The sequence below is a fragment of the Triturus cristatus genome, chromosome 9 (assembly GCF_964204655.1).
Source record: "Triturus cristatus chromosome 9, aTriCri1.1, whole genome shotgun sequence".
Lineage (NCBI taxonomy): Eukaryota > Metazoa > Chordata > Amphibia > Caudata > Salamandridae > Triturus > Triturus cristatus.
In genome coordinates this window covers 455,692,571-455,714,068 of record NC_140592.1, presented here as the reverse complement: position 1 = coordinate 455,714,068, position 21,498 = coordinate 455,692,571, and the positions used below count along the sequence as shown (strand labels likewise).

At 43.0% G+C, this 21,498-nt stretch overlaps 1 protein-coding gene across 3 annotated transcripts in view; it reads left to right on the top strand.

Moving 5' to 3' along the window:
- Window positions 1–21,498, top strand: part of PLD3 (phospholipase D family member 3) — a 269,488-nt gene that overhangs the window by 70,932 nt on the left and 177,058 nt on the right. Inside the window, exon 1 of one of the 3 annotated variants that reach the window (XM_085625367.1) lies at window positions 13,901–14,132. The exons of the other annotated variants lie outside the window; for them this stretch is intronic. The gene's annotated coding sequence lies outside the window, so the exon portion shown is untranslated. Of the gene's footprint in view, window positions 1–13,900; window positions 14,133–21,498 lie in introns of those variants that run through there. 3 annotated transcript variants of the gene reach the window in all.

Sequence of the window (21,498 nt, the reverse complement as noted above, 5' to 3'; positions counted from 1 at the left end):
CGCATCTCATGATAGCGGGAGATCTTAACTGTACGTTTGAGCCCCTCAGTTCGGGGGATATGTTGGGGCTAGAGGAAGATGATACTAGATGGGGTATTCCCCCCTTAAGCATTCCCCCTATCAAAAGATGATCACGGGTTGCAATACAGTTAAACGCACTTGTTCTGGAATTTGGGTTAAGGGCTGCAAATGGCAGAACACCATCAGACCCTGAAGGTGCTTGTACATACAATAGAATTAGCTGTCCATCTCGCATTGATTACATTACATTTTAATCGATGTAAGATTGTGGAGAAGCACAATTGATATGGAAGTTGTCCCCACTATCGACAGCGACCGGAAACCCCTTTGTATGACCATGAAGGCCCATTGGACCTCCTTCTGCTCTGCCCCTGAGGCACTTAATAATTTGGTGACCAAGGAAGTAGTCCCCTCTAATAGCAGAAGACATCTTAAGTGGCCTAAAGTAGCTGTTAACGAACTAAAAATGGCTGGAATTAACAGAGTACTGGCTGAAAGCTTAACAGATCTACAAGAAGCATCCCTTAATCCTGATGCCCCAGAGAAAGCTTTGGACATCTATATGAGAACTGTAGAACAGATGGGATCTTTTTTTAAAACAACTGCTGGTCCCAAACCCGGAAAAGCACGCCCAAAAAGCAGCCAGGCCTGGTTCTCAAAAACCTGTAGACAAAGAAGGAAAGCTCGAGCCTTAGCTATTAAAAGTAAAAATATTCCTCGTGTCCAATGTGCCAGGAAGGAGTACAAAGGGGCTAAAATGGGAAGAATCATATTGGCAGAACTTAAAAGATGCTAGTTTAGCAAATGATGCCTATTTATTCTGGAATCTCGTTGGGGGCCAATAGAAACGATCCAGATTTAATTCACATATCAAGCCAAGACTGGTTTGTCATTTTAGGAATCTATATGCTGGGACAGACATAACACACCAGGGAGACTCTGTGTCCAACCAATTTTCTGCCCAATCCCTAACACTGATGACCATTTTAGTCTAAATGAAGTAGAAGGCGCAATCAAAAGACTAGTACCATCAAAAGCCGTTGGACCGGATGGTCTTCCGGGAGACTTACTTCATGCGAGCCCCAGTGATTGGGCGTAATACATCATGCTTTTAATTAATTCTATCTCTAAAGGATACCCCATACCAGAGTCGTGGAAGGGAGCCGAAGTAGGGCCTATTTTTAAGAAGGGGGCTAGGGAGGACCCTGCCAACTACCGACCAATTAGTTTGATTGATGCTATTCAAAAAGTAGTTGGTAGGGTATTGCTGCAGAGAATCCACTCCTGGGCTGAGGATGAGAACGTTTTTCCCCAATATCAGGCGGGTTTTAGGACCAGAACTGGAACAGTGGATCCGGTGTTCAGGCTGCTGCTTATCTATTGGAAGGTAGTCGTGATAGGTGGAGGCAGTCTTTACTTTGCCTTCATCGATCTAAAGACTGCCTTCGATCTGGTTCCCCGGGAGCAATTATGGAAAGTCTTGGGCGAGATGGGTATGCCCGTGTTTATTTTGAATCTGCTTTTCCGATAGCACGAGGGCAATTACGCCCAAGTGAGATGGGGATCACAAGAACAAAAAAACGACAGAATCCCAGTGAATAGAGGAGTACGGCAGGGCTGTGTTATGGCGCCCACGCTGTTCTCCTTATATGTGAACGGGGTGGTTAGTTTCCTCCAGGAAACTCCAGCTGACGCCCCGGCCTTGGCAGGAGACAGGGTACCTACACTCCTTTTCGCAGATGATACTCAGTTGATTTCTAAGACCCCGGTCGGGCTGCAGAAGCTTTTAGACAGATTCAGTCTCTTCTGCTCCTTAAGGGGGTTGATTATTAACACTGCGAAGACTAAACTAATGACATTCAACCCCTACAAGCCCTTTAGGCACATTTTTTCTCTGGGTGGAATGCCTTTGGAAAGAGTTAGCACTTTTGACTATTTGGGCATTCGACTTTTTGATACCATGCAGTGGAATCCCCACATTAACAAGATGCTCTTAAACCACAAGCGTGTGGCTGGGGCAATAGGCAGGGAACATCGCTGCTCACACAGCAGACCTGTTGCCGCAGCGCTCACGGTTTATGCTGCAAAGGCAGTTAGTTCTGCCCTTTATGGTGCGAAACTGTGGGTGTTTAATAATGTGCAATAGATCTGCAGTTCGGAACATACGTTTCTGAGAGAGCTAGTGAGCATTCCCCAAAATGTTCCACTCCCAAGCCCTTGATGAGTGACATGGGAAGACGCTCCTATAAAGATATTGCTAGATCGAGGCCACTGCTTTATTGGGCCCGGCTGCTATGAACTGCTGAACTCGCCAAATATGCTGCCGCACTCAAAGAAGTAATTGGTCTAGACTGCAATCACAGGGTTAGTTGGCTTAATAATGTCAAGAAATATGTGCTCCAACTAGGATTCAGAAACTCTTGGGAAGGTCAGAACCCACCCAGTAAGGATGAACTCAAAAAAGCTTACTGGCTTTGGGTCGATACGCAGGAATTTAGTAATCCAAATCTAGGTAGGATGGCAGATGATTTTTATCAGTTGAAACAACACATATTTTTAGAGCCGTACCTAGATTTTATTCGAATCCCAAGAGATAGGGCACTCTATAAACAGTTTAGGGTTGGTTCACTTTTAGTACGTGAGCTTACTGCAAAATGGAGCCCTCCGGGCCAGACTTTCGCGGATTGCCCTTGCTGCGAGGCACCAAAAGAGAGCGTGGCCCACCTTATGTTTGCATGCCCGGTATACTCAAGGGCCAAATCAAAGTGGCTCAAACCAATTTGCAGACAGCTGGGCACTACAGCTCATATTACTGCCCAGCAGATTTTGAAATCAGATTCTAGAGCTCTCTTTGTTTGTGGCATGGCAAAGTACCTCGGCTGTATCTGGCTTGTTAGGTCCAAGTTCTTGCGTATGGAGGTGTAAAAAGGAAATGTGAATATATTTCCATATGTTGTTTTCCTCTTTTAAAAAAAAAATGATATCAAATAGCTGCATAAGAAGTATCCTTTTTTATTCTCTTTTTAATTAAATTCACTTACCAAATTGCACTTTAAAACTCACTAAGTATACAAATGAATTTTTACTTTGGCTCAGGGATTAGTATATTACTGTTAATATTTATTTATTAACAAGAGGATTAATTCTTTGTATATTATCACTGGATCTAATGTATATACTGTTTTTATGATAAGTCTTATCTTTTATTTTTGTTTTGTATGAATGAAATTGCTTTTATGATACTTTTTATCGAAATAAAGCTATTTGACTGACTGATAAAGCTATACAGCACACAAACTAAAATGTGTGGAAATGGCATCACCTAGTGTACTGATTTGTTTTGATCATATTAAAATATTTGCTTCCACCAAACTTCAGAAAATTGCTTTCTAATTCTGATATATATTCGGAAGTGTTTTCACAGTTCACTTACAGACATTTACATTTTGTTGTGTGCTAGACAAAAATAACACCCTACAGCCTTTTCCCACAGCATGCCCCAAGTACCAAGCTAGATTGTCGCATACATTTTCTCACTTTGAAGTCGGAGAAAGAAAAGTAAACACCAATCTCCCTCGGAAGACTGAGCCGGACATTTGACCTCTATCTTTGAATGCACAGCACATTTGACAAAATAAAAACAAAATGTAAGGGCCTGTTTACAGAAAGCGAGCACTCGTGGAAGAATACAAGGAGTGACTCAGAGAGGTGGCAAAGGGGCCATGGTCCACAGGAGGGACAAAGACCTGTTGGACAGCCTAAAGCCCTAAAACAAATAAAACCAGCAAATAGAAAGAAGGCAAATGTGAGTTACAAATCATAAAGCGAGTGGTAAGCAATGAGCAGAATGCATTACTAGGAAAGCTTTCAGAATGTCCCCACAGCGTCTTTAGCAACCCGACAGCAGATTTGTCTGGTAGGATTCACCCTAAAAAATTAGGCTGATCATCAGGTGGGTGTCACAACATTTTTTGCACAAAGTAACACCGTCACTCAAATCATTATGAAACAGTGGCCTCTTTTTAAATCCATAGACTTCTCTAGTCAACCTCCAATGTTTTCATTTAAGAGAGGAAAAAGCCTCAGGGGCCACTTGGTTCATGCAGCGATGGAGAAACAAAAATAGAATTCTAATGATTTGCCATCCTCGTTGGGCCTACCTAGAATTGTGGGTCACTACCACTGTGGAAATTGCATCCAGTGTAGCTCCACTGCTAACACCAAATCATTCAAACACTTTGGTATCACATACACCCTCTGGAGTCACAGCACTGAAATTCTAATAATGTAAATTTGTTTGTCCCCGCAATTAAATTTATAAAGGGCAGACTACATAAAAAATTAAAACCAGGTTTGCCAACATCTCAGTCGGATTAGATGTAGGGTTATGTTACCGCCCTCGTCACACATTTTACTGATAACAAATGGAACAGAAAATGATCTGCCCTGGCAAATCATTGAATTTGTGACACAACCTCCACGGGGATGGGACACCGATGCCCTATTAAACTAAGCAGAATGCCATTAGATCCTTAAGCGCAACAGAATTGAGAATGGTGTAAACTCCATGGAAGAATGTAACTCTGTGATATATACCAGAGTCATAGCCCCTTATTGGCCAGTGTATTAATATGTGTGTATATATATGTGATAGTACTATACCCTGTGTTGGAAATGATTATGCTTCAACACAATTATGCTGTCTGTATTCTATGTTTGTTCTTCCCTTGTCTTGTTTCTCTTGTGACATTGTAATTGCGCACATTGGAAATTGTTCCAGATTCATATTGCCAGGATCGTGTAATTTGACCGTACCTTTCCATATCTCACACGATGAACCTTATGACCTTTTATCCACTGCCAGCAAGTTACCTAATACACACATTCCTACTTGTAGTCGAGTGAACCAAAGCTCTGACTTTTTGGTACTGGTTTTATCACCCCCCGCTTTTTTACATTTCTTTTAGTTTTTTTAAATCATTGGTGCATGCCCAAATTTGCGTTTAAAAAAAAAAAAATGTTATCACTATTCTGGTCGAACCTTTCCAACCCATAACTTGTATTACCATTTTCATATACAGTGTGTTTGAATATCTCTTTCATTTCTACTTTCCACACACCATCAGGAGCCATTTTGGCACTGCTGATACTCACCTTGGGCATCCTGATCTCCCCAAGCGGTTCAGGGATGCCTACGATCGCAAGGTTTCCTCCATCAGCTGACGCTTCAGGGACCCAGTGAGTGTTTCCTTCCTGGCATTCGCTAGTAGCCCATTGAACCCCACCCTCATTTACCTTTGACTATTTTCATCCCCTTTATTTTAGGTGATCCCGATCCTTGTATGGGAGCTGATCAATTCATTGAAGTCATACTTGGTTTGAATCGGTGTACCATACGCGTTTAGTCCAACTTGTTAGTTACAAGTGCTTATATCATCATTAGTTTTGCATATTTCTTAGTTAAATTGGTAAGTGTAAATCCAATGTATAACGTCGTTAAACTCTCTATCCCTCTCGTATGTGCGTGTGTATATATATATATATATATATATATATATTACCTACTGGCGGTCGCCAGTAGGTAGTTATAGTTAGGACCACGTTTCCATAGGAAAACCTCAACATTCTATTTTGAATAACTTTGGCGCCGGTCGACGAATCCTCGCGAATTTCTCAAAATAGGTGGGGCGCTACGCTCCGCTCCTACCCTGAAAGTCTCGGGGGGATTCGTCAAGCGGGGGCTGAGATAAAAGGGGGGTCCCAAAACGCGTTTTTCCCATGCATTTTTCCATAGGACCTTTAGAACGAGCTACAGCCCGAACGGCTGAACAGAATTACTAGAAATTTGGCAGAGAGGTAGTCCCTAGGTCAAGGAAGTGCCTTTTGTAGGTTTGGTGTAAATCTGTTCAGTAGATTCTGAGAAAATAGCCTTTAAATCAATATATATATCTGAGCCCGCTTACGGTACGCTTACCGTACGCTTACGGTAAGCGTACGGTGGCGTGCGCGAGCGCGATTCTGATTGGCTCTTAGATCTTAGTAAACATTCGAATCGGCAGAAACCAGGAAGCGGCGTCCGCCATTTTGTCTACCGCACTGAGTGTTATGTATCAAACATGATGGCCAAAAACATGTTACGGGGATGTTTTGACAACTCCCTCTCACATAGTCATGTTGAGGGAGTCCCCAAACATCCCCCAAGAGCAAAAACGGCATTATTTTTTTTTCGGCAATTTCGCGGGGTACGCTTACCGTACGCTTACCGTAAGCGTACGGTAAAAAAATAAAAATAAAAAAAACACTATCCACACTTTCTCCACCCCTTGTGCAAATGGTGGCCGAAGCCCACCATTTGTGCATGGCTTATCAGAGCACAGAAATTTCCCAAAAAATTTCAACAGATTACCTATCACAAGGAAGCGCATAATATGTCCTCCATGTGCGCACGGTGCGCGAAGCGCATCGTGCGTACATGGCCCATCTAGCGTAACGTGGGCACGGCACTAACTGCGTAAAGTGGGTGCGCGGTGCGCGAAGCGCACCGCGTGCTCACTGTGCGCGCACGGTGCGCGAAGCGCACCGTGCGCGCACGGAACGAACTGCGTTAAGTGGGCGCGCACGCCACGAATGGCGTAAAGTCACTTAGCATTTAAAAAACCGTACAAATTCACTGAAAAAACCATAGGTTTCACACACGTTATAGTTAGGAATTAGCATTTAAAAAACCTTGCAAATTCACTGAAAAAACCATAGGTTTCACACATGTTATAGTTAGCGGAAATTTTACTGATAAAAAACCAATGAAATTGCCCCGTTATAGTTAGTGCTGGCAACTATAACTCACGCGACCGCAATCTTCTGCTGATGACATATGTGTCTTTATGAAAAAAAAATATTTGTAATATATGTATAGCTAAAAATGTATGGAAGAAGACATGGGCAAATAAGTGTCTAAATACAGTATTAGCATCAGCAGAGGATTGCGGTCGCGTGAGTTATAGTTGCCAGCACTAACTATAACGGGGCAATTTCATTGGTTTTTTATCAGTAAAATTTCCGCTAACTATAACATGTGTGAAACCTATGGTTTTTTCAGTGAATATATATATATATATATTCACTTAAAAAACCATAGGTTTCACACATGTTATAGTTAGCTGTACATTTCACTCGTAAAAAACCAATGAAATTCCACGTTATAGTTAGATCAGGTAACTATAACTTGCGCGCCCACAATAAACTGCTCATGACGTCACATATTACATCACTCATGACATGGTCAGTGACATCACTCATGACATCAATGATGACATCTGAAATTACACATTGTGGATTGCGGTCGCGCAAGTTATAGTTACCTGATCTAACTATAATGTGGAATTTCATTGGTTTTTTACGAGTGAAATGTACAGCTAACTATAACATGTGTGAAACCTATGGTTTTTTAAGTGAATATATATATATATATATCCAATCGAGTTGTGCTCTAAGCTTGAAGACCCCACACACGACGTGTAAGTGAAACACTTTATTCTCTTACAGGCAGCAGCAAATTCACAGATTGTCAGCCCAGCGCATTTTCTGACGGTAAATGCCATACGCGTTTCGGGAGTCGTTCCCTTGTTCACTGGCTTCGGCAAATGGTGGAGAAAGCCTTTCACATTGTGCACTCGCGATGATATTGACAAAGTCCCGCCCCCTATGGGCGTACGCCTTAGTGCATTTTGGTTATGGTGGTTTGCTTTGTTAAAATCCGTAATGGCAACAGACTCTCGTTCTCCCTTGAGTGATGATAACCCATCGGGTCGCTGTTGCAGGCAAAGAGTGGTCCGCTGCTTCGTTTCTGCCTGATAGAGAGGCCACGTCATTCTCGTTGTGCACCTGATAGTGCAAGTGCACAGACCTGCTCTGTCGGCAGTGGGGAGTCCTCGTGACCGGAGCAGGCCACTATATATCCAATCGAGTTGTGCTCTAAGCTTGAAGACCCCACACACGACGTGTAAGTGAAACACTTTATTCTCTTACAAGCAGCAGCAAATTCACAGATTGTCAGCCCAGCGCATTTTCTGCCGGTAAATGCCATACGCGTTTCGGGAGTCGTTCCCTTGTTCACTGGCTTCGGCAAATGGTTGAGAAAGCCTTTCACATTGTGCACTCGCGATGATATTGACAAAGTCCCGCCCCCTATGGGCGTACGCCTTAGTGCATTTTGGTTATGGTGGTTTGCTTTGTTAAAATCCGTAATGGCAACAGACTCTCTCGTTCTCCCTTGAGTGATGATAACCCATCGGGTCGCTGTTGCAGGCAAAGAGTGGTCCGCTGCTTCGTTTCTGCCTGATAGAGAGGCCACGTCGTTCTCGTTGTGCACCTGATAGTGCAAGTGCACAGACCTGCTCTGTCGGCAGTGGGGAGTCCTCGTGACCGGAGCAGGCCACTATATATCCAATCGAGTTGTGCTCTAAGCTTGAAGACCCCACACACGACGTGTAAGTGAAACACTTTATTCTCTTACAGGCAGCAGCAAATTCACAGATTGTCAGCCCAGCGCATTTTCTGCCGGTAAATGCCATACGCGTTTCGGGAGTCGTTCCCTTGTTCACTGGCTTCGGCAAATGGTTGAGAAAGCCTTTCACATTGTGCACTCGCGATGATATTGACAAAGTCCCGCCCCCTATGGGCGTACGCCTTAGTGCATTTTGGTTATGGTGGTTTGCTTTGTTAAAATCCGTAATGGCAACAGACTCTCGTTCTCCCTTGAGTGATGATAACCCATCAGGTCGCTGTTGCAGGCAAAGAGTGGTCCGCTGCTTCGTTGTGCTCTAAGCTGGAGACCCCACACACGACGTGTAAGTGATCGCGAGTGCACAATGTGAAAGGCTTTCTCCACCATTTGCCGAAGCCAGTGAACAAGGGAACGACTTCAAGCTTAGAGCACAACTCGATTGGATATATAGTGGCCTGCTCCGGTCACGAGGACTCCCCACTGCCGACAGAGCAGGTCTGTGCACTTGCACTATCAGGTGCACAACGAGAACGACGTGGCCTCTCTATCAGGCAGAAACGAAGCAGCGGACCACTCTTTGCCTGCAACAGCCACCCGATGGGTTGTCATCACTCAAGGGAGAACGAGAGTCTGTTGCCATTACGGATTTTAACAAAGCAAACCACCATAACCAAAATGCACTAAGGCGTACGCCCATAGGGGGCGGGACTTTGTCAATATCATCGCGAGTGCACAATGTGAAAGGCTTTCTCCACCATTTGCCGAAGCCAGTGAACAAGGGAACGACTCCCGAAACGCGTATGGCATTTACCGGCAGAAAATGCGCTGGGCTGACAATCTGTGAATTTGCTGCTGCCTGTAAGAGAATAAAGTGTTTCACTTACACGTCGTGTGTGGGGTCTTCAAGCTTAGAGCACAACTCGATTGGATATATATATATACACACACACAAAAAAACAAAGTTTACAGGGGCATTATTGTTCGGTTCAGATGTTACACAAACGAAACCATAGACATTCCGCAGTTGCAGTCCTAGTTATCTCAAGGACTGTAACTCGTACCTTAAGATAACTATAACTCTCACCCCCGCCATGCATAGTTTTCTCATCAATAATTTCACTGCAAATGTTGCAGTGATATCATCAATGATGTGCTAGAAGATATCGTGACTGATGTAATTTTCGAGCTAATTAGCAGTGCATGGTGATGGTGTGAGTTATAGTTGGCTTAGGACATGAGTTATAATTACTTGAGCTAACTATACCTGTAACTGCTGCATATCTGTGGTCTTGTGTGGGTAAAATCTGAACCTTACTATAACGTCGCTGTAACCTTTGTTTTTTAAGTGAATTTCATGCGTTTAAAAAAAATGCTATTTCCTAACTCTAACGGCCCTGTAACCTTTTGGTTTTGTGTGAATGTATAGGCGAGTGGGTGTCTGGGTCTATGAGTGGATATGGGAGTGGTTTTGTAGGTGTAAAGTGGCTGTGGTGTCTGTGAGTGGGTGTATGACTTGTTGTGTGGGTGGCTTTGTGGGTCTCTGAGTGGGTGTGGTAGTGTTTTTTTGGGTCTGTGAGTGGGTGTGTGAGAGATTGAATGGGTGTGTGAATGACGGTGTGGTTCTAGTTAGATTAAAGCCTACCACACAGCGCATCTGTCTGGTTTGGTAAAGACCTCTTGGGGACATTCAGAAGCCTGGCCTAGGAATGCATTTGCCCATTGCTTACCATTGGATTTGTGATTTGTAACACATTTTCTGGCTTTCTATTTGCTGGCTTTATTTGTTTCTGGATGTCCAGCTTGAGTTTGTCCCTCCCATTGTCCAAACCTTATTTACAGTATCCCTCCGGGTGCTCCCTTAAAACAAAACAGGCCTTTAAATCTTGTTCTTATCATTTGCTCTGCATTCAAAGACCGAGGCCAAATGTTAGGCTCAATCTTTTAGGGAGCTGGATGTTTAAATTTCTTTCTCTGACTTCAGAGTGAGAGATTGTGTGATAATCATGCTGGCTACTGGGGGTAATTCTGAAGTGTGGTGGAAATAAATTGTTTAATACCATCAAAACAAATCAATACACCAGATGATGACATTTCCACACAATATACTTTGTGCACTGTATACTTTTATCAGTAAAACTGTATGTCTGCCCAAATGTAATGGTCTTTTCAATTAAAGATGTGTTGTCCGTAATTGCAGTGTGCTACCCTACCATGCATACTCCACTTTACTCCATTCCATTCTACTCTGCGCCACTCCCCGCCACTACACTCTACTCCGCACCACTCACACTATGCTACTCCACACTGCACTACTCTACACTGCATCACTGCATTCTACTCTACGCTACTTCAGTCTATGCCTCTTTACTCTGCATCACTGTATTCCAATGCACTCTACTGTACTATGTGCCACTGCTCTCTACACCACTCCACTCTATGCCACTGAATACTACTCCACGCCTCTCCACTCTTTACCATTAAACTCTGCAACCCTGCACTCTATGCCACTGCTCTCTATGCCACTGCACTCTATGCCACTGCACTCAATTCTGTTCATGCAGTGCACTGTATGCCATCCGCAATACACCACGCAAGTCTACTCTGCACTATTGCACTCTATGCCACTGTACTTTATGTCACTCCACCCTGCACCACTCCACTCTACCGTGCACCATTCCACAGTAGGTCACCTCACTCTACTCTGAAACAATCCACTCTACTCTGCTTCAAACCTGCTCCACTCTAACCAGTGCATTCTATGCCATTGCACTGTACGCCACTTTACTCAAAACCAATGCACTCTACGCCACTGCCCTCTGCACTAATCTATTTGCATCACTGCACTCTATGCCACTATACTCTACAACACTCTATGCCACGGCACTCTACATCATTGTACTCTACACCACTGTGCACTATGCCACTTTGTTCTACTCAGCGCCACTGCTCTCTATGCCACTCTACTCTGCACCACTCTACTCTACTCCACTGCACTCTATTCCAATGCACTCTTTGGTACACTTCTGCATTCTACAACAGTCTACTCTGCAACACTGCACTCTCTGCCACTGAGCTTTGCACCAATCTGTGCTATGTCACTGCACTCTATGCCACTACAGTCTACACAACTTTACTCTGCACCTCTCCACTTGGCACCGTTCCACTCTAAATCACCGCACTCAATGCCAATCCACTCTAAGCCATTCTAATCTACTCTGCATCACTGCACTCCATGATACTGCACTCCTCTATATGCGACTGCACTCAAAACCAATACGCTCAGTCACTGCATTGTACGCCACTATACGCTACTCTTCAACACTCTACTCTATGCCAGTTTACTCTAAGCCACTGTAATCTACGCCACTCCTCTCTGTGCCACTTTACTCTGCACCACTCTATGCCACTGCACTGTAACCACTGCTCTCTATACCACTTTACACTGCGCCATTCTATTCTCTGGCACTCTACTCTGCACCGCTGCACTCTCTGCCACTCTACTCTGCACCACTGCACTCTGTGTCACTGCACAACTCTATGCCACTACACTCTAAGTCACGCTAATCTACTGTGCACCACTGCACTCTACGTCACTTTTCTCTACACCTCTGTACTGTATTGTACTCCATGCCAATTCACTCTGCTTTATTATACACTCTTTGCCACTTTACTCTACACCACTCCAGTCTAGGCCACTCCACTCCACTCTGCACGGCTCCACTCTTTGCCAGTGCATTCTACACCACTACTCTTTGCCACTACACTCTACCCTGGCACCACTCCACTCTACTCTACTCTGAAACAATCTACTCTACACCACTGCACTTTATGCCACTCTACTCTATGCTGTGCCTCTTTACACCACTTTGCTCAGTGCCCTAAACCACTGCACTTTACCGAATATACTCTACACCACTTTATTCAAAACCAATGCACTCTATGCCACTGCACTGTATGCCAGGTACACTGAATTCTACACCACTATACTCTTCTCTGCAACACTCTATGCACTTGCAATGTGCGCCACTGCACAATACGGCACTTTACACCACTGTGCTCAGTCACTGCCCTCTACACCACTCGGTTCTGTTTTGCACCACTGTACTGTATTCCACTTCTCTCTACAGCACTCTACTGTGCAACATACCACACTACTGCAGTTTATGCCAATGCACTGTACATCACTGCACTCAAGGCTCTCTATTCTCTCTACTCTGCACTCTCCTCCACTGAACTCTAAGGCTACTTTGCACCACTGCACTCTATGCCACTGCACTCTACTCTTCACCATTCTTCTATGCCAATGTACTCGACGCTGCTACATTCTATGCCCCTCTATTCTACTCTGCACTACTGCACTCCACGTCACTGCACTCTACTCTACACCTCTGCACTCTGTCTGGCACCTCTCCACTTTACCCTGCATCACTTCACTCTACTCTGAAACAATCTAATCTGCGCCACTGCACTCTACGACCCTGCACTCCACCCTGCACCGCTCCACTCTACTCTACGCCACTTTACTCTACGTCACTGCACTCTACACCACTCTACTCCAAATCAATGCACTTTAAGCCACTGCACTCCATGCCAATCTACTCTGCACCACTGTACTTTATGCCACTTCACTGTAGGCCACTCTACACTGACGTTCTTCTCCATTAAACTCTACTCCACTCTACAAAGTTCTACGCAACTCACTTCGACACTCCATGCCACTTTACTCCGGTCTATTCTACAACCTACTACTCCGCTCTATGGCCACTCCATTACTCCATTCTATGCCACTCTACACCACTCCACTCTACGACACTCTACTCCCTCCAAAATACTATGCCACGCCACTCCATGACACTCCACTCTACCTCTACACCATGACACTTTACGCCGTTTACTTCGCGCCAATCTCCTTTTACCCCTCTATTAGCCATGTTGAACAGCAGCCATGCTAGTGTACGACATGGCCTAAACATATTGGCAAAGCCAATAGCTCTTGCATGGGCTAGACCTATTGACTTTGCCAATGCTTGTTTTTGAATTTGACATCACGTTCTTCTCTTAAATTGCAGCTGACGAGATATCAGAGTGCAGAGTTTTAGTCGACATATTTTAACTCCTGAAGTTGTTTTTGGTGCAAACAATTCAGTACATTTGCTATGAACCATGAACTCAAAAAAATCGCTACATTCTATATTGTGTATAATTTGTCGATTTTTCTAATGAGTCTACATAAAAAAATGTCTTGATGTTTTTCTTTCTCAATATACACAATGATCCTTCGATTTCCTCAAAGAACAGAAGTGAAACTGTTTCTTCCATTGGCTAGAACTGCTGACCAAGCGCTATTCACTTAACCCTCGCAACGCCGTCTCATCCACAGTCACTCGCTTAAACACCAAATGCCTCCCCAGCCCCCAATCTACGATATCGTGTAGAGAAAAATAGGAAGTTTTACATTGTTGCTGACTCAGAACTCTGAAAATAGTGTGTAACCACAGGCATGTGCATATGATAAAAGAGAAGAGGTCATTGTTAAACCCTTTTCAGACACTTCTGAAGCAAGCAGCTCGAAGGACGTCCAAGAAGACTGCACGTCTGAGAGCTCCAGGTAGGATGCGGAGCCATAACATGGTTGTTGAAGAGGGGTAGGCGAATGGAAAGTAAGAAAAGACGTTTGAGGAAAGACAGGACAGCAGGTGAGAAAATGCATCCAACATGGAAGGCATGGGATATCTGGCAAGTGGGTGAGAAAACGCACTCGACTGGCATGGCAGGGAGGAGGTGTTTGGAAGGCATCCGACATCCCAGGAAATTAGGTCGGAAAAATGAATTCAAAACACCGGGAGTGAGCAAGTGGGAAAAGACCTCTAACACACGGAAGTGAGGTGATGGCTGTGAGCTTGGTGGAGAACTCTACTGCTCACATACTGTACGGGGCGGGCTGTCCAGACACTAGGTGCAAAGTTGCATCTAATACACAAGGAAAGAGAATAGCGATTTGGGCATCCAGTGTGGCTAACAAATCATGCAGATGGGTGGGTGAGTGGGGTATATACATCACACGCACAGGGGAACAAAAATACCGGAATATTCCCGGATTTTCACAGAATTTTTAGTCTGACTGAGAAAACACTCTTGATGTAATAGAACAAAGTAATTTTCAATTAATTTCTGTTTAGGTCTGACCAAAAACAGCTTAGATGTCTAGAAGACGTCAGTTCAACAATTCTTGAAAAAACACAGTGAGAGCGACCTTCATATCGGTCACTTACTTTCATGTATTTTTAGGTCTCACCCACCAAACAGCGCAAGCTCTCTGGTTGTCGTGAAAGGTCCTTTGTGGGTGAAGCAGAACTTACAGTGGGCTTACAGGTCGTCTATTGCTTACCTTTGGTTGGCATTATCGTCACTCATTTGCTTGCTTGTTATTCAGCGGCTTGCCTTCCTCTGTGGCGTAGCCTTTTTACTATCTTTTTGGTTGGCTGGCTTGTATCCTTCCGCTGGCCACTTTTAGGGGACTGCTTTTGTTTCTTTTTGGCTAAGCACTACATAAGACCTTGTGTTTTCCAGCTCTCTCCCTCTTATGCTTCTCCCAGCCTAGATACCTACCCCGTGCTCATGTTGCTCTCGCCCTCATTTGCTGCTCTCTTTCGTGCATCTTCCCCACCTCTGTGCTCCGTGTTTTCTCCCTTGTGTGCTCCTCCCTTGCCCCATGTTGCCCTCTTGCTTGTTTGCTTTTACTGCCACTCTCTTGTTTTTCTCTTCTTCATGTGCTACTTTTTCCCTCCTCACCTTCGCTCCTCGGTTGCTCCCTCACACCCCTATTCCTTTTTTATTTTATTTTTGTGCTAAGAAAATTTCATTTTTTATTGACCGATCAAGTGGCGTCCCCCAAAATGATCATTAAATGAAAAGAGCAAAGCAATTGACGGCGTCATACTGCTGGTGCACGCATGTAACCCTTATCAATCCAAATAACTGACTAACATATCCACCACTCAAATTACTTTCATATTTCACTATACTTATTCAACACTAATCCTTATGGGTTCCGGAGTAGCGAGCTACTCACCAAAAAAGCGCTTCAAACCGCATCAGGGGTAGCAAGCACCAAATAAATACAAACCTCTTTCCCTCTTCTATCCTGCCGCTACCCTTCTCTATCCAAATAACTGAATAACATATCCACCACTCAAATGACTTCATATTCCACAATACTAATTTTTAACACTAATCCTTTATGGGTTCTGGAGTAGCGTGCTACTTGCCAGAAAAGCGCTTCAACACCCTATATGAATGCAAACCTTTCCCTCCACTATCCTTCTCACTCCAAATAGCTGACTAATATCCACCACTTAAATTACTTTCATATTTCACCATACTAATTCACCACTAATCCTTTATGGGTTTCCCGAGTAGCCTGCTACTGCCCCCTTCCCCCCAAAAAGGCGCTTTAACACCCCATCAGGGGTAACAAGCCCTATATAAATACAAATCTTTTTTTCCTCTTCTGTCCTTCCAAAGTCAAATAACTGACTAACCTATCCACCACTTTAATTACTTTCATATTTCACTATACTAATTCAACACTAATCCTTTATGGGTCCTGGAGTAGCGTGCTGCTCGCCGAAAAAGCGCTTTGACGCCTTGTCTGGGGTAGTAAGCGCTATATAAATGCAATTACAATACAATACAATGTGTGGTGTTACATGTGGACGCATGTCATCATCCATGTGTGCATCTGTGTAATGATTTGACCATTAGCAGCATCCACATGTTTGCACCTAATGTATTTGTTTACTTTTTTGGCTTTTTCCCCATACTGCATATCATCAGAAAAAAGCATTGGCAAAGCTAATGGATCAGCAAGCTGAAACATGTCAGCTTTGTCATTGCTTGTTAATGGTTTGCTATTACTTGGATATACTGTCTATGAACGCTATGATATTGCATTTTATCAACAGTTACATTGTCCTATTTGTTCACAAGTAGTCCTTTTCTTAGTCTGAACTATTTTCTTTGATGTGTTTGCTGGCACAACGACATTTTAATTGTTAATTTGTGGCCTTTGTATTTAGGGAGCATGTGTTGTTGGCTATACAGAAGACGAAAATGTTATTCACAAATTGCCCTTGCATGTTAATTTGTTTTTAATATGTTGGATTTCCAGCTTTATGTTAAAAAAAAGCACTCCCCATAGGGCATCTAAAGATGTAACCAAAGTAGTTGTCCCTTGTTATAAGTATCTATTTTGCAGTGTTCTGCTGTGTATTCCTTTTAATTTTACAACTTGCTATGCAAGCTTCATCTTTTGCTTCCTTTTCATAATACTCTTTTGAGGGTACAGCTTAACTCTTCTATTGGACTTTGTTCAGCAATGGGACCCTACTCACAAGTTCCATATTGCTATAATGCAAGATGTTGCTTCTTTAACTGAGGCCTTTTTCTCATTCTCAGGGTGGCTTGTGTTTCCTATCAATACATGTAATTTTTACCATGTTTAGAACTCTAGTTCTTCGGTTCGGGAAATAGCCTTTACCACGAAGGCTTTTCTACGCGTTACGTTTACAACGGTACACTTACCTCGTAAACGTCTTCACAACACGTATCGCTTCCACGTCCGTCTTTACCACGCAAGCAACGTCATCATGGAACGTCTTCTTCCTCATCTGAAAAAATGCGTCAGTCCTTTTTTAGTGTCGGCGAAGACATGAGAAAAAGGCAAAAAAAAAGATAAAAGGGGGCTTAGGGGGGTCCCCCCCCCCCCCCAAAAAAAAGAAAAAGCGGGGTAAAGGAAAAATCGAGGAAAAGGCAATGCGTAGAAAAAACATTCAGTTGTAACGCATGCCTTGTAAAGGCATGCGTTGCAACGGAATGCGTAGTAACAACATCTATTCTTCGGTTCTGTAAAACAACTGGGATGTGCTTCCTTGTAGTTCTCTTGGTTTCAATTCATAGTTCTCCTAATTAGGTCTTGGCTAAGACTGCAAATGCGCTATGTGTTGCGTGGCATTTTGTTTGGTTACAGTGTGACTAGAGCCTCATTGTTCTTCTTATTCTCTTGCTTATGTGAACTTTACTTCCCCATTGTGAACTTGTCTCTTCCCTAGAGCATGGATGTTTTGATGTTTCCATACGCTACTCATTTTTTTGGTGTTTTTTTTTTTCTTCTTAGTTAAGCACTCTACAAGAGTGTGAGTGTTTTCTAGCTGTCACCCTCGTGTGCTTCTTAGCCCCGTCTCTGTTTCTGTCTTGCCATGTGCTTCTCTGATCCCCCCCAGCCCATTTTTCTCTGTTGTATTGTCTCGCCGAGTGGTTCTGTGCAGAGATGCTCTGTAGCATGCCTAAAACCCATTAGCAAAGCCAATAGATTCCGAAATCGAGATGTATTGACTTTGCCAGTGCTTGTTTTAATAGGTATGGGACTGATGCAAAGGTGATAGTGGTTTGTCACATATCGATATTGCCTGATTTGTAACTCTGGTCTTGTGGTTCAGCAGGCAATAACTTCACTAAAACATCCCCTTTATTTGGAACATGGTGTCATTGCCGTCTAGTGGTGTCACCAGGCTGTACAACATCAAATTACCACATTCTGCATTATCCATGTGTTTTACTTGGTTATGGCTTTACACTCTTCATTTTTAAGGCCCTTCCCTCACACAACAGTTGGCATCTTTTTGTACTGTTTTACTACAAAATCATTTGTTGTACATGATAGGAGTGAAACTTCCACTGGATTGTCAGTGTTTCCAAACTAATTAACCAGACTTTTTTTTATCAAGATGTATCCCTAGAACTACAACTACCAATTTAGTCAATGACCCATTCACTACAGTTCTTAGCCAGAAGTGATCCATAGATGTATCCATGATCCATGTATGACTTTTTACTCAGGCGATCATGAGAAACCTATATTTTGCTTCACCTCCCGCATTTGAAGACCACATTGCCTACCAATATTTATGTCATACTTGACGTCGTCAACTCTAGGATGTTAGATCAGAAAAGCTGCCAGCCATATGACCCCAAGCCGTATTTGATGGACTTAACTACTTTTTAGCCATCTTTGCATTTTTTATCCTTATGGTTTAACATTTCAACATGTTGTACATGGCTGTAAAGGTTCCATGTATGGTACACCTGGCTAATAAGTCAGGACTGGTAGAAGATGCTGCAGATGATATGGGGGTCACTTTTCAGCTAGAGCTCAAAAATGGCTCCCTCTACCAGCAAGAACATTTTCCAGAACGATGTGCATCAGCTACAAGGCAATCACCAACCAAAACTTGCCATCTCACTGTCAGTCAGAAAAGCTTTATTCGGCACACATTTTGTGAGCCATAAAAGCACAAAATATTACAAAAAAATAATTTAAATGATGTTAAAAACATAAATGTCATAAAATTAAAATCTACACAGTGCCAATACAATTAAAATAAAAACATACAACTGCTATACACAGAATAAAATACATACACCATGCATGAATGCACCAAGTCAGGTGATAGCCATATGGTTAAGATTGAGTTCTTCTGACACTTTTTGCATTTGACTATAAGGCCCTAGAGGTATCGACAATAAAAGTGGACAGTAAAATCGTTGTACATTAACCCTTATTAACTGTTCGGTCATCTCAGAGAAAAACAAGCATTGGTAAAGCCAGCGGGTACGGCATTGTCCACTTGCCTTTTGGCTTTGTCGGTTCTTGTTTTGTTTTGTCATGGTTTTTGCCAAATTTTATTGTTGGGAATGCTGCTGGGCCTTTATCAATCTTAAAACAAACATTTGCTAAAACCCAAATTATTTTTATGTTCTCAAAACTTCATGTTGCCTTAGTAGATCCTGCCACTGACAGAAGCTACTTTGTGTGTGGATCTGCTCCTTGCCAAAAAGGGCAGAATGCCGTCACTGGCAGTGAAGGTAGACAGTGCTGAAGTGGGCTGACCCATTGCCCCATGGTGCATACTGTAGTGAGTGGAAGAAAAATGTGAATGACAGAATAGCGGACCAGTGGATGAAGAAGGATGACTGAAAGCCCCTGTTAGCAAGTACATATTCTTAGTGAAATCAAAAGGTTTTGGCTGACGCCAAACTTGATTAGCAACCTCTGAAGACATCCACATGTATTGGAGCCAGGAGGGATCCATATTGGATATCCATGAGAGGGCCCACAGTCAAACCTTTACATTACTTGCTCCCAACTATGAAGCAGTCTGTGCTTATCTATGGTCCTCACCCCATCACTTATTTAATTCAGCAAGGAACTACATCACACTTATTTAAGTTGTAGTTTTATCTCGCCATAAGACTTAATTCAACTGTGCAACACTTGGCACCCTGCCTCCAACTTTCAGCCTTCTGCAAACTCAAAACCTTTGGTCATTTGAGTGTTCTGAAGCTCTGGCTATTTGGCCACCAGCCTACCCTAACTGTCAATGGGACCCGGAACTCTGAATTCAATCACCCCCTAATGTAAGCCCTCAATTCACATTGATGGTTAGCCATCAATAACGAGCATTTGCAATGCAATCGGTCTCGCATTTGTGAACGTTAGAGTTCTCGGCATTGAAAATGACAGTGTTTTTTTACTTTTGTGTTTTTGTATGCAGTGAAGGTATGATATTTGCATAGTGCTATTGCCATTCATATGACCTCGCAGCGCTGGAGAACCAGAAAATGGGAAATAGGTTATGAGGGAGGGGAGACAAGAGGAATATGCTGGATGAAAAGAAAAAAAGTAACGACATCCTGGAAATAGCAAACACTCATAGGAAATGCAAGATTAAGTAAAGCATGTGAAATGTAAGCAGGAACAATATGGTTACCTTAACGCTTTTACACTTGTTATTCAGAAGTCAATGAGAGTTTTTGCCTGAAAAGTTAAGGACATGACTACAGGTTCCAGAAGGGACTTGTTTTAAACCCCATTGCTTCTATCCTTACAAAACGTAAGCGGTATGGTTTAAAAAGACCAAATCCCTGTACACAGAGACGCGGTACACATTATAGAAACAAAAATAAGGAAAACAGCTGATAAGGATCACACTAAACGTTTTCCACTCTACACATCAATCAGGTATTGCAGTACCTCCAGGAATGGGGCACTTCCCCACCTGGGAAAAACAATGTTGTTCAAAGAAAGATGAGAAAACGAAAGTAGCACTTTAATGACAACTGCGTAAAGTGACGTTAATGTGTGTGGTTGTGAATAAAATCAAACAAACAAATGAACTAGGAGCAAAATCATAAAATCTATTATTGCTCCCTCTTCTCACTATGAGCTATTTATAACTCATACAACAAGGGGCAGAGCAAAAAGGGAAAAGAGTTAATTTTCTTAATACTGCCCTCACACACTTTGCAGTGTCATGTTTCATCATAGGTCTGCATCTAACGTCCAGGTGCAGACCAACACACTGGACAGAGCGCAAAACACTTAAAAAAAAAAAATAATAATATTTAGTGGTGAGGGAAGAAAGTGTACGAAAACAAGAAGAAGAGAAAAGGGAAAATGCTCCCTCAAGAAGGAATCGTGAAGTGCAGGCAAGTGCAAGTAAAACTATCTCGGAGGATACCAAAAGTTACCTTTATTCTTGGTTCCCCTCGACAGGGTTAAAAAAAATCTAAATTAGGATATACAGGGGCGATCAATGCCCCTATATCCCAGCTGCAGGAACCAACATGTTTCGGCCTTTTTCAAAATTCCCCCAAGGGTCACAGTGGCCTTCGTCAGGGTATAGATCCCTTAAATGAACACTTATAAGGTCCCAAAGGCGAGACCTATTGGCTATGCCAATGCTTGTTCTAATTGATGTTATTGACTCCATTAAGGTGCTGGGAAACTCCTGCAACAGTTTGTTAGTTAAGTTGAAAGGCTAGAGGCCATTGACATTAACATCTTAACACAACCTGTTGCTTTATAGGTAACTTCGTATTACAGATAACTACATAGTTATGCATTTGTCTCTTTG